This window comes from Cupressus sempervirens, chromosome 5 (assembly GCF_028749045.1).
Source record: "Cupressus sempervirens isolate cs-2001-9-10 chromosome 5, ASM2874904v1, whole genome shotgun sequence".
In the NCBI taxonomy this organism is placed as follows: Eukaryota; Viridiplantae; Streptophyta; class Pinopsida; order Cupressales; family Cupressaceae; genus Cupressus; species Cupressus sempervirens.
The window spans coordinates 921,813,693-921,825,815 of NC_143122.1; positions in this window are offsets into that span (position 1 = coordinate 921,813,693).

Here is a 12,123-nt window from a genome sequence, read left to right on the forward strand (position 1 = left end):
TATTGGGAAAGAGTACACAGATAGAGAAGTACAAGTGCTATAGAATTGTCCACAAAGCAATGTGAAGTGAAGCCTCAAATTGGCTCATTAGTAGGCAAAGAATCTAGTCATGCACTTCATTCTAGCACCACAAATGTTTTAATTAGAAATTCCTATTCATTAATGGCCTTGTATTTATAGGACTTGGGAAGCCAAGATACTCAAGTTGGGCATGATCCCTCAAATTTCTCATCAAAATATATTAATGATCTTAATAGAACAACAAAAAGCTCATTGCCACCTTTAAATGGAAACTTTAGTTTAAATGGAGATTGTCAGTTCCCAAACATGTCCCAATCAAGTAGATGACTAGTGTAGGAGCACCCATTCTTGACTCATTAAAGAAGGCATGGGTAAGGATCCTAAATAGTTCACTTAGGATAGGTTGTGATGCAGTAGTGCATAGTGGAAGCTTCTAAAAGGCAAGCTACTAGGCAATTACACAAGGTTGCAATCCTTCAAATTTCCCAAAAAGAGGGTTTTGTGCTAGGACACTTATCACAAGCATCAATAATGAACTTATCATAGGTTATCACAACCCAAACAAGGTAGGGACATAATCACTAGGTTTGCCTAAGTTCAAAAGCACCAAAACATAAAGATTCTCCAAAAGCCTAATAAGGGAACATACCCCCAAAGATCAATGAAAAGAGAAAAATGACCATGGAATAGGATCAAAACACACCTTAGATGTATTAAGGTATGTATATAATAGATAAATTGATTTTTTTGTGTCCAAACAACACTCATATACAGTTATAGTAGTTTGCCATTGAAAAGGCTAGTGGCCCTTCAAATTGTAAACTGAACATAGTATGGAAAATCACCACATGAAGACACAATTTAAAGTGATATTCAAACATCCTTTTAGGACATATAAAACAGATGTAAACCTGACACATTGGAGGAGACTAGAAGCCACTACTATAACAACATTTGGAAAGTGTTGACAGGCCTAATTAGGCTATAATTACACTATAGGTACCCTTTTACATATGCTAATCTACAAAAAAGATATTGGAACATCTAGGGGAATGTGAAAAAAGTCCAAATCTAAAGTTATAGACCTTGGATAACTCTAGAGAAAAAGTTATACTGACTACATGGTGAAATGTTGAATGGTGTATGGAGCCATACACCTAGAGTATGGTGGAAAAATTCACTCCTTTCTTGGCCATCTAAAAAATCTAAAAAATCATGAAGTACATTGACAGAGCTTGTAGTCCACTAAGGGGCATCAGATTCCCATGGTGAAAAGTGCCAAAACAACAAAGTTGTAGTTGAAACCCTTGGTTTAATTCTGATTTCTAGGCACCTTCAACAAAACTTGAATAACTTGCAAACTACAAAGGATCAAAACATGAAACCAAGTGAAAATGAAAAGAAACTCACCCCTCTAACTCTTGGGGTCATTGGCACATGTCCCAACATTTGTTCCAATCCATACAATACTCTAAAACATGAAATTTTGAAGAAAAAATAGGTTATTTTGTTGATTTCTTGCCAAAATAAGTGGATCATACCTATCACCCACCTGTAAGGACTAATATAGGTTGTCCCCAATGGTTATAGTGTTGAGTTGAACCAACTAGCCCTTTGCAGAAGAGTTTTTGAAAGTTTAACAACTTTTTAAGAAGTTGCTCAAAAGTTGTCAAGCAACTTTTTGAGCAACTATGGAACGAAAGATAATCAAACCAAACTTCCTAAAAAAAAATTGTTCTAAAAAATCCAATCTACCATGGAAACTAGTACAATCTATAAAAAAAAATTCAAAAATTCCTTAAATTAGAAAGTCAGTAATTTTGCCTTCAAATATCATGCTGTAGCATGCTAACAATACATAATGATATTAACTTCTCTCATTTTTGGGTTTGGAAAGTCTCTATATCTCCTCCTAGTTATTTCCCCTTCATCCTTATGATTTGCATCAGCCTCCATGAATATTTAAAATTAAAATCCACAATTTCTTGCAAAACCAACATTTTGCAAAAATTGTAAAATTGCAATATATCAACTTTTGGATCTTTCTTGCTTTCTCAAGTTTTAACACTTATAACTTGTTATTTAGGCTATCCCTTAGAAATTACATGCTAGGGACCCTTCCCTAAGCTAATGAATCATCCCTTATTTTACTCATTTTCTTATTGTAATGTATGCCTTGATTTTTAGGTCAAAATAGTGACTCTTCTATGGACATTAAATGACATCCAATACGCAAACTACCACACCTAGGTCCAATGATTCTTATTCTAGTGACAAGGCTCACTTGGATCATAACACAAAAAAAATGAAAAGGTGAGGGGCCTATGATTCAAGGTGACCCTACACCACTCTTTTTCTCTCTCCCTCTCTCCATATTCAATCTAATGAACCAACTGGATCTACTCTACATTTTAATGTCTCAAGTATTGCCTTGTGGTCTCACTAGTGAACATTCTAAAGAGTCTTATTATGTGGTTTTCCACTATATTTTATCAAGTGGAAATTTTATGGGACAATAGGCTTTGAATAATGAAGAATTTTCCTCTCTATTTGTCAATCCTTGAACAACCACAAGTTAGGGTTCTTCATAGAATATTGTCTAAGCCATGTGTTGATTACAACGACCACATTGATATAGTACTCTAAACCTTCACCATCAATAACTGAGTGATCCAATTTTTTTTTTCCTTGGACACAATGACACAAATAATAATCTATCCCTTCTTCATTGTCTTTGGGTGCAATACTAGCAGAAACATGGCCTATAGAGATAGATGTACAAAATGCAGTCATTAATTTAGAAAATACTTAGGTAAAAGTTATAAGGTTACATATTGAAATTACAAAGATATATATATATATATATACACACACACATATATATACATATATATATATATATACATATATATACATATATACATATATATATATGTATACATACATATATACATATATATATATATATTTATACATGTATATATATACATATATATGTATACATATATATGTATCTATATATATGTATATATATATGTATATATATATATGTGTATATATATATGTGTATATATATATATATATATATATATATATATATATATATATATATATATATATATATATATATATATATATTACTAGGTTGTACTAGATCAGACAAGTGGTCAAATTCAATAGATGAATCCATCTCTACCATTTCTAGTGCTTGTGGGGGATGATATGTGTCAATTGGGTCCAAAAATCATATATCCCATTTGTCGATCCATTCAGTTGACTCACAGTTTGCCAATTTTCCTCTATACACGATGGACAATAACATGCCATTTTTTGCTTATGGATACTACATGAAGCTGCATAGAGCTTCTAAAAGAGTCCAACTCACTTAATCCAATTAGCGTGCAACAATCCTCATATGGTGCAATGTTATTATTATCTATCAACCAAAAAAATCTATGAACCGTAGACTCACCTTCCTTACATAGATCCATTGTAGTGTTACACCACTGGATGATGGATTTTGCATCTATCAATATTGTTCCATCTTTGTACTTTAGTTCTTCATGAGCTAAGGCTCTTTTGATGCATGCACCTACACCATTGTGCTCTCCCTTTTCATGACCAACCTCTACGAAATTCCAAATATATTGAATTTTAGACAACTTGTGCATCTTGCTCAACCAATAAAACATCTGTGCATTCTTGAATTGAGATGTGCAATTTTCTAACCAAATAATGTGCTACCAATATTGTATGCCCCTACTAGACAAATCTCTAAAAAATAGTTGAAAACAACCATGTACAAACAATGTAGAATGTGATTGATCATCACTGATGTAAAAATATTACTTCCTCAAAATCTTCCTATCATCCTCTATACTTGTAGGTGAATGCATGAATGTTATGTGAACAAATATGGAAACATGTTGAGAAGTATAATACTTTTCTTGCACCTCATTTTTTGGTTGTAGTGTGTAGTTCTCTACAAAGTCTACAAGTGAAACAATGGTATCTAATGGAAATGTATCCTTTCACAACTTGAATTGCAAATCCATCCATCAAGCTCTATGTGTATGCCTTACATACTCATAAATAATCTTTTCATGAAAAATCTTCATGAACTCATACATTGAAATCTTTTCAATGACTAAATCAGATCTTTTACTCTATTTCCAATCTTTTAGAGCATACATCACTATCTTATATTTTCTATATTCTACTATTTCATTTCCAATTGCATGCGTACTATCCATATGTTCACAAGTTGATAAATGTTGCAAAGAACCTAAAAATAAGCATGTACCATCCAAGCATGATGTCTTGTAAAATTTTTGGCTATCCCCTATTTCACATAAAATTTTGGATATGAATTCCCTTGAAGATCTAGGTGGCTCATTCATGTCACAATATTACAAAGCAAATTTAGAATGCAAAAACACACATATATGTCTAAAAACATCAAAATGGATAGAAAATTCAATGTATATCCTACAACAACAAGTTTTGTGTGTGTGATTTATCTTCACATAAAAAGGTTTACCTATCTCAAAAAACTTTTAATTATTCTAATTTGAGGATAGATACCAATAGATTTTGCAAAAAATTGTGTCTAAGTCAAGTCTGAAAAATGTTTAACATGTGGTTCACGATTTTGGCTACCAATCCTCCTTCTTATATTTGGCCAAAAAATTTCAATCAATGATTTCAAAGCTTCACTAATTTCTTTATCCTTTTGTGGTAGTCTACCACTAAATGTCCATAACTCATTTTTTGTTGGATCTTCCAATCTCTCACGCCTTAGCATGGCTCTCCTTAGAGTACCTCTACTGATTTTTAATGTTTTTCTTATCTTTCTCATGAGTCAAGCTCTCTTTATTTGGGTGCTTACTATTTTCAATGTAAGTACTCATCTTTTGATATTACTATATTTGGTGTATGATTTAGAACCCACTTTGTCATAAGCACTCATTAGATTATTTACAATTTTTTTTTCATTTGAATCATCCATTGTTCTTAGCCCAAGAATCTTCATGATAGGCCTAAATTTCAAATTCATCATCATTTCAAAAAATAATTTGCATTTATCTATAATATTTAATTCTTCTAAGAATAATTTTCACATATGATTAACTTTTCTTTGACAAGTACGCTTGCTAATCTTGTTAGGCATTGATTTCAAAATGTTAGTATCAATATCAATCAAATATTTTGGTCTTATAAAACAAATTTTAGAAGGTGTTATAATCTCTTCCATTCCCTAAACATTTTGAACATCAACATAAGGTTAAGTTCTTTGCATACCTTGAACCAAAGATGATGTGCCTTGGCAATAAGATGCAAAAGATGAAATATCACATACTTGATATGTTGATGTTGTGACTTCAACATGACATGATGGAGTGTGTACATTGTCAAAAAAAATTAGCATCTCTTGAACATGAGATGATGATATGACTCCAACATTGGAAGATGGTGTAACTTCACAATTCAATTTTTTTCTTGAGTCTAACAGTCTCATTCATTCTCTTTGTCTTTCCAATTCTTCCTCTTTGTTTCTTTGTATTGGTGGTTCTTTTTCCTCTTAAAAAGTCAATTCTTCATTATTTCTTTGCAATTTTCTTTGTTCACATTGTAGTTTTATTTTATCTCTATGAATTACCAAATCTCTCTCCCCCTCTTCCATTTTTTGAGTTTTTGGTTTCTTACTTGGCATGATTATAATTTCTATATGTAAAATTATTCAAACATCTAAATTACTTACAATTTGAAAATTACAAATCCTTCAAATACATATACAAATTAGAATTATTTCAATGAATACACAATATATATTAAACAACTTGTCAAATTTCTAACCATTTCCAAATAACAATTCATTCAAACATACAAATTTCAATGATTTCACTATATATTAAACAACATGTCAAATTATAATCAAATTTGCCTCTATATAACAACAAAGAATATTTAAAAAGAATTGCATTAACCTTTTCTATAGAAATAATATTCAAAAAACTTTCAAATAGTGTATCCAATGATTGATTTTGGTGTTTGCTAGCTTCAAATAGAATGAACTAATATTCAAAAAGCCTTCAAATAGTTTTTGCTAATTTCCAACAACTTGAAACTCATGTTTTCTATTGGAACTATAGAATGCACAATAGACAAAAAGTATAATATGGATCAGCAAGGATCCAAGCTTGCATTATGAAATTTTTTTGGTGTCTTCATATAGTGTGTATGTACTATAGTGCATACACCCTATAAAGCACATACACACTATAGTGTGTACACACTATAGAAATAATATTCAAAAAACCTTCAAATAGTGTATCCAATGATTGAGTTTGGTGTTTGCTAGCTTCAAATAGAATGAACTAATATTCAAAAAGCCTTCAAATAGTTTTTGCTAACTTCCAACAACTTGAAACTCATGTTTTCTATTGGAACTATAGAATGCACAATAGACAAAAAGTATAAAATGGATCAGCAAGGACCCAAGCTTGCATTATGACAATTTTTTGGTGTTTTCATATAGTGTGTATGTACTATAGTGCATACACCCTACAAAGCACATACACACTATAGTGTGTACACACTATGTGAAGAATAATCTCTACCCCAATCCCCTACTCTCTCTCTCCCTACTCTCTCTCACTCTCTCAATCCTCTCCCATCCTTTACTCTCTCTCACTCTCTCTCCTCTCCCATCCCCTACTCTCTGATGCTCTCTCTCTTCTCCCATCCCCTACTCTCTCTCTATCTCCCTCTTCCACCACCTACTCTCTCTTGCACTCTCTCTCCCATCCCCTACTCTCTCTCTCACTCACTCTCGTCTACCATCCCGTACTCTCTTTCTCTCTCTCCTCTCCCATCCCCTACTCTATCTCACTCTGTCTTTCCTCTCCCATCCCCTACTCTCTCTCTATCTATCTCCCTCTCCCACTGCCTACTCTCTCTCACTCTCTCCCATCCCCTACTCTATCTCACTCTCTCTGACTCTCACATCCCATACTCTCTCTCCTCTGCCATCCCTACTCTGTCTCTTGAACTTCTCTCTCTCTATCTATCTCCCTCTCCCACTCCATCTCCCACCACCTACTCTCTCTCTCTCTCTCTCTCTCTCTCTCTCTCTCTCTCTCCCATCCCTTACTCTCTTTGAATCTCTCTCTCCCATCCCCTACTCTCTCTCTCTTACATAGACTCCCATCCCCCCCCTCTCTCTCCCCCTCTCACACTCCCTCTCCCACCGCTACTCTGTCTATCTCCCTCCCACTGCCTCTCCCATCACATACTCTCTCTACCATCCCCTACTCTCTCTCTCACTCTATCTCTCTCCTCTCCCATCTGCTACTCTCGCTCACTCTCTCTCCTCTCCCATTCCCTACTCTTTCTCTCTCTCCTATCCCATCCCCTACTCTCTCTCACTCCCCCTTTCACACTCCCTCTCCCATCATTAATCTCTCTCTCTCTCTCTCTCTCTCTCTCTCTCTCTCTCTCCCATCACCTACTCTATCCCATTCCCTACTCCCTCTCTCACTCTCCCTCTCCCACTCCCTCTCCCACCACCTACTCTCTCTCTAAATATCTCTCTCACATCGTCTACTCTCTCTCACTCTCTCTCTCCCATCCTCTACTCTCTCTCTTACACACACTCCCATCCCCCCTCTCTCTCTCTCACTCTCCCTCTCGCACTTCCTCTCCCATTGCCTACTCTCTCTCTCCCATCCCCTACTCTCTCTCTCTTACACACACTCTCATCCCCCCTCTCTCTCTCACTCTCCCTCTCCTACTCCCTCTCCCATTGCTACTCTCTCTAACTATCTCCCTCTCCCACTCCCTTTCCCATTGCCTACTCTCTCTCTCCCATCCTCTACTCTCTCTCTCACTCACTCTCTCTCCTATCCCATCCCCTACTCTCTCTTGCCCTCTCTCCTCCCCCATATCCACTACCTTTTTCTCTCTCTCCTCTCCCATCCCTTACTATCTCTCTCACTCTCTCTCTCCCCCATCCCCTACTCTCTCTCTCTCTCTCTCTCTTACACACACTCCCATATCCCCCCTCTCTCTCACTCTCCCTCTCACACTCCCTCTCCCACCACTACTATCTCTCTCTCTATCTCACTCCATCTCCCATCACCTACTCTCTCCCAACCCCTACTCTCTTTCTCTCTCTCTCTCTCGCTGTCCCTCTTCCACTCCCTCTCCCACTTCCTACTCTATCTCTCACACCCTCTCTCCCATCCCCTACTCTCTCTCTCTCTCTCTCTCTCTCTCTCTCTCTCATCCCCTACTCTCTCTTACACACATTCCCATCCCCCCCCTCTCTCTCTCACTCTCCCTCTCCCACTCCCTCTCCCATCACCTACTCTATCTCTCTCACTCTCTCTCTCCCATCCCCTAATCTCTCTCTTACACACACTCTCATCCCCACTCTCTCTCTTTCTCCCTCTCCCTCTCCCACTCCCTCTCCCACTCCCTCTCCCACTACTACTCTCTCTCTCTATCTATCTATCTCCCTCTTCCACTCCCTCTCCCATTGCCTACTTCCTTTTCTATCCCCTACTCTTTCTCTCACTCTCCCTCTCCCACTACTTACTCTCTCTCACTCTGTCTCTCATCCCCTAATCTCTCTCACTCTTTCTCTCACTCTCACTCTCTCCCTCTCTACTCTCTCTCTCACATCCCCTACTCTAAATCTCTCTCTTCCATCCCATACTCTCACTGCCACCCCTTACTCTCTCTCACACTCTCACACTCTCTCCCATCCCCTACTCTCTCTCATACACACACTCCCATCCCCCCTCTCTCCCTCCCCCACTCCATCTCCCACCTCCTACTCTCTCTCTCCCCTCTCCCATCCCCTACTCTCTCTCTTTCACACACACACACACACACACACACACACTCCCATCCCCCCACTCTCTCTCTCCTCTCCCATCACCTACTCTCTCACTCACACAATCGCATCCTCCTCTCTCTCTTTTTCTCACCCTCTCTCTCTCTCTCTCTCACTCTTCCATCATATAATGTCTCTCTACCACCCCCTACTCTCTCTCAGAGTCTCACACTCTCTACCATTCCCTATTCTCTCTCTTACACACACTCCCATCCCCCTCTCTCCCCCTCTCCCACCATCTACTCCCTATCTCACTCTCTCTCTCTGATGCCCTACTCTCTTTCTCTTAGTTGCACACTCTCATCCTCCTCTCTCTCTCACTCTCCCTCTCCTACTCCCTCTCCCATTCTCTACTCTCTCTCTCACTCTCTCCCATCCTGTACTCTCTCTTTGGCACCCCCTACTCTCGCTCTCTCTCACAATCTCACACTCTCTTCCATCCCCTATTCTCTCTCTTACAAACACTCCCATCTTCCCCCCTCTCTCTCTCTCTCCCTCACCCACTCCCTCTCCCACCACCTACTCTCTCTCTCTCTCTCTCACACTATCTCCCATTCTCTACTCTCTCTCTCTCCCATCCCCTACTCTCTTTGCCACCCCTACTCTCTGTCACACTTTGACACTCTCTCCCATCCCCCCTCTCTCCCTTTCCCACACTCTCTCCCACTGCCTACTCTCTCTCTCTTAGGTGACTCTCTCTCCCCTCTCCCATCCCCTACTCTCTCTCTTTCACACACACACACAAACACACTCCCATCCCCCCTCTCCCATTCCCTACTCTCTCTCTCTCCTCTGATCCTCATCTCTCTCTCTCTCTCTCTCCAATCCCCTAATCTCAATCTCTCTCCCATCCTGTACTCTCTCTACCACCCCCTACTCTCTCTCTCTCTCTCTCTCTATTTCATCCCCTGCTCTCTCTCTTCCACTCCCATTCCCCCTCTCTCTCCTTCTCCTACTCCCTCTCCCCCTGCCTACTCTTTCTCTATCACTCTCTCCCCCATCCCCTACTCTCTCTCCCAAGCTACTCTCTCTTTCACATACACTCACTCCCATCGCCCCCCTCTCTCTCCCCTCCTTCATTCCCTACTCTCTCTCATAGATACTCCCATCCCCCCGTTCTCTCTCTCTCTCTCTCTCTCTCTCTCTCTCTCTCGCACTCCCACTGCTTACTCTCTCTCATTCTCTCCCTCTCTACTCTCTCCCAACCCCTACTCTCACTCTCTCTCTCATCTCCTACTCTCTCTCTACCACCTTGTACTCTCTCTCTCTCACACTTCCTCTCTCTCCCATCCCCTACTCTCTCTCTCTCTCACACACACACACACTCCCATCCCCCCTCTCCTCTCTCTCTCTCTCTCTCTCTCTCTCTCTCTCGCTTTCACTCTATCTCTCACTTCCAAATTTAGGTATTAATAGTGCATGTGCACTAAAGTGTGTACACATTAGAGTGCACACGCACTATTAAGATCAAAATTAAAAGAACCTTTGAATAGTGTGTGCACGCTATAGCTTGCATGTGCTATTTAAAGCTTTAAATTCTACCAAGCCTAAGGCTTGGTTTCGCCTTGGGGATCCAACCCAAAGGTTTGGAGTCTCTCAACTAGCTTGAGACATGTTTTGTTGGAAACATACAAAAATGATTGATTTTTCTTGTGTGCTCTCCTTTAAGTTTCCTTATGGTTGAGCATTGATAAAATTAGGTTATATGACAATGTAGGTCTTTGTGTTAGCTGTATAACCATAAAATTTATTTTTCATTTGAACTATTTCAAGCCTTTCAACTATAATTTATTTTGAATGTATATCCATTTTTTTGTCAAAAATCAACATGTACTAATTAGGCTGTAGAATTAGCTCATTCATCAAATTTCACAACTTAGTTTTTTAGAAACAAGACTCCATTATACATACTTTAGCAAAAAGAAGTTATAATTTTAGATTAGTTTTCAATCATTTCTATGGGGAGCATATAGATATTTCAAGTATTTGGGATGTCTCCAATTAAAAATTCATTAAAAAAAATACACATTATAAAATTAGATGAAAAATTTGGGATAAACTGCATGGTATTAGGTAACTTTTGACCAGAGAAATTAAAGAATTTCAAATAAAAGTTAAAATTTTAGGGAGGCCACACTTTGTACTATTGTATGTCTTTTCTGAATAAATAGTACCACTTTTTGTGGCCACCTTTTTTGAGGACCTAAACCTAAACCATTTTGAAAAAAAATTAATAGTTTAGAAACTAGATTCAAAGGACTACTACTTTTGTTCTTGTCATATCTTAAAATTTTGAGTGTAACTATCCTTAAATTCTTTTCGATGTTCAGAAATTGTTGATTTCCAAAAAGAGGTTACTACTTATACCCCCCTTTTGGCACCACAACTTGGTGCACTTACCTAGCTATAATATACGTAAAAAAAATAACTATGGAAATGAACATGGTAAACTTGGCAATAAAATGTGACCATACCAATGGAAAATGCATCTCACATTGAAATCATCCACTTGGTAGCCACATTTTCTCGTCTAAGACGAGGATCAACTTGCCTTCTGGCATAAGCATACTTATTTCAAATAAGATTTACAAAATTGTTAAAGAAATGAAAATAGAGAAGCTCAGAGTTATAAAACATAGATCTTGTGCTTATGTCATAAAGACGAATAAGAAGTAACACAAAGATATGATTATTCTACCCTCTTTTTCAATCCAAAAGATACTCATAGTTACAAAACAGTTTACAGCTCTAGTGGTTATGGCATTAAAAAGAATACGGGGTAACACTATGATAAGATTTTCCTACCATCTCTTTCTATTCAAAAGGGGATTTAGACCCACCAAAAGCTCTTTCTCATTCGTGTGCTTAATATTATAAAAAGTTTCTTCTAGAAAAAAGGTCTCTATTTGCAACCAAATTTATCATCTTAGCAGCCTATATTGTATTGATAGCAACCAGCAATGCCATCAACTTATCTACACTTTAATGCTTTATCTACACTTGAAAGTAAATATGGTGGTTATTACATTAAAAAGAATATATTGAAAGTTATTATGATGACACACATAAATCACAATTTAATTGTGAGCGATTCATGTTATTATGGCAAGTCTATAAAGACAAAAATCTATTTGGTTGGATTATGATATTGTAATCTCACGTTGGCAACCTTGGAAGATTTGGAGCTAAATTCTTATAATTTT